The sequence below is a fragment of the Bombina bombina genome, chromosome 6 (assembly GCF_027579735.1).
Source record: "Bombina bombina isolate aBomBom1 chromosome 6, aBomBom1.pri, whole genome shotgun sequence".
NCBI lineage: Eukaryota > Metazoa > Chordata > Amphibia > Anura > Bombinatoridae > Bombina > Bombina bombina.
Window position 1 is genome coordinate 986,027,997 of NC_069504.1, and position 3,397 is coordinate 986,031,393.

The following is a 3,397-nucleotide window of genomic DNA, read 5'->3' on the forward strand; positions in this document are numbered from 1 at the left end:
TTATTGTGACGTTTCGGGACCAACAGCATCCCTTCCTCTGACAACCAACTAGTGAAAAAACCAAACATTTATAGACCCATAAAACACTTCCCCAGGTGAACTACCAATGAAAATGTGCCGTGTGCAAAAGTTGAGCCGTGTGCAAAACAAGCATAAGTCCCTATAATAAGGGTAAAATATAGTGAATAATGTATTAAATGTGTAAATGTATATAAACTAATACGTGATCCTATATGTGCTAACTATAAATATACCTGATAGCCCCCATAACATGACCGATCTACTGAAACTAAGAAAAACTCTATAACGTACATCTAATGAAAAATAAAGACAACAAAGTGCCTGATAGGTGGGATATGACATACCCCCGTGTCTTGACAGGCCAGGCAGATTCGTCATCGTAGTCACACCCTGTTCCATATTACTGGTCAATCACAATAGAGACAACAAAAGTTCTAATAGGCTAACTAGACGCAGATAGATACGTCACCCACAGCGGCAATATGAACGGTTGCCTTGGCAACACCTGTAAACACCTCCGTGTGTCCCAACCTCACGCGTCTGTCCAAATTCACAATTCGCTAGCGTAACGCCGCGACGCATACCAGATCAGGCGGTTGTCCTGGCAACCAATACAAACAACCACGTAATAGTAGCCGAGCTTGACCATATCTGCCCTAATACCATCTACCATTGTCATACCCGAGAACGCACTGCCTTATCCACTTGATGAAAATAATACACAGTTACACTGTCAAACTGAAACATACTAAGAGCATCGCCGTCATCTCACAGCAAACCACTGCTCGTCCGACTATACGGTTGCCATAGCAACCTAAGTATAAACATCAACACACGATTGAGGTATCACTTTGCCCTATATATAACAAAACATAGGGGATCTAAAGCGTCCACCTGGTCACCACAGTGGAGTTGTAGGAATAATAACATAAAGAGAAATACCATAAAGAAAGATAAAAATAATGATAATAAAAATAAATAATAAAAAGGAACACTCGTTCTATAACATAAAAAAGTGTATCAGTAATGCCCTAGCATGGGATCACTCACATATGTTCCTAATCACATAAAATGACCCATGCCAGAAAACTTATCGAAAAAACATACAAACCTGAATATACCGTCCCTGCAATATATCAGGCCCTAATATTTTATAAGTGTATAATTCAAAAAGTGTAAACCAATAATGATTATAAAAGAAACAGTAAACCCCATCGGTTAAACACAACATCTCTGTTCCCTCCAATCAGAAGGGCAGACACAATCACCAAAAATTACGTACAAGGAAAGTGATAATATAAAAATGTGACCTTGTAGCGAATAATCAGAAAGCCGCCTACCCAAATAGGTGGCTCATAATTGGGACATGCACCCACAGTATCCATAGTGCTAGTTTATAAGCCATCTAGTACCCCTGTGACAGTTATATCCTTAACCACCAAATCTAAAAAATTACCCAAAATCATCAACATCTATCTGTCTGCAGCCCCTACCACACAAAGGGCCTTCCGCCACATGTGATAACCAAATTCCATATCAAAAAGGGCGCTAAACCATCCCACAGCACTATATTATCAGGACCGTAACTCATGTATAAGAGGCATATCAGACGCACAGAACTCATAGTGTGTGTGATATGTGATGTATAACTCTCATAAAAAACAGATTAAAAACAAAACAAGACACACCTCATATTTACACATGTTGAAATTGATAAAAAATTTATGAAAAAATGGAAAAATATGGAAAACAATATACTTTAAAAAGACTTGGTTCCTGAATCATAGAGATCATGAAACCCTAATCTGGGTATGGCAAGGCAACCACAAGAGATTAGGATCAAATTGGACAAAATAAAGATAACTCGAGAATGAAAATTGGACTCTCATTTCGCCATCACCATATAATGCTGAGTGATAGATACAGGATCAATAGATCAATGGACTCTCATAAGACCTGGTCCTTATAGGAAATTCTGCCATCCCATTTGGATGTTGAGGCCTCTCGGGGCCAGTGTACATAGTTCATGAATCCAACGTGCTTCTTTTTGTAACAGGATCTTAGCTCTGTTTCCTCCTCGTCTTAACACTGGCACGTGGTCAATGATTCTAAATCGCAGATCGCTCACTGTGTGTCCTGCTTCTAGGAAGTGGCGTGCCACCGGATGTTCCGCCTTCCCAGAGTTTATTGCCGCTCTAATGCTCGACCGGTGATTTGTCATTCTCACTATGGCATCGTCAGTAGTCTTTCCAGTATAGAATTTCCCGCAGGGGCAATTCAGAAGATATATAATAAACTGGGTTGTGCACGTCAGAAAATACTTAATCTGATATCTTTTGCGACGATCTGGATGTTGAAATGTCGTGCCAGTGTGCATGCTGTTGCAAGTTACACAACTAATACATTTATAGCATCCCACTTTTTTCTTCAACCAAGTTTGTTTCTCATTTTTTGAAGAGATATCGGTCTTCATTAGCATATCTCTCAAACTCTTGCCTCTACGATATGCCAATCTAGGTGCCGACCATTCAGCAAATGGCAATGTAGGATCACTCTGAAGAATTTTCCATTCCTCCTTAACTGCTTGAGCAATCTGATATTGGTCTGGATTATACGTTGTCACAAATGTAAGTTGGGGATTGGTTACAGTGTTTTGAATTTGTTGCTTATTTTGAGATGAGAGAGCCAGTTCCAATTGATTCTCTAGGTTCTTTTTATTATAACCCCGTTGGAGAAATCTTTGTGTCATTTCTGACATTTGTGTCTGCATCAGGTCATCGTCGGTATTATTTCTTATTACCCTTTGGTATTGTGCTTTCGGAATATTACGTATGAGTTCTGGCTGGTGGCAACTTCTGGCGTGTAGCAGTGTGTTGCGATCCGTTTTCTTCCTAAACAGTGTGGTACCCAGTCCATTGGAGGTTTTGAATACTCTGACATCAAGAAAATCAACTGTGGCATTGTTAAACGTATGTTGAAATTTGATAGTACTATCCATCCCATTTAGGGTATGGATCCAATTGTCCAACGCTTGTTCCCCATTTCTCCATATCAGGAACACGTCATCTATGTAACGACAATAAAAAGAAATGGCATCCATTTCATACACCTTCATCTGGATAGATTCATAATCCGCCATAAATAGATTGGCCAACGATGGGGCCATGTTTGACCCCATCGCGGTCCCTTCTGTCTGTAGATAAAAATTATTCTCAAAACGGAAGAAATTATTTTCCAAGCATATCGTTAGGAGATCTACCATGACCTCCTCTGGAGGCCCCACATATGGACTCTTTCGCAGATGGTTAACTACAGCTGCAATCCCCAATTTATGGGGGATTACCGTGTTTAGGCTGCATACATCCATCGTCACAAG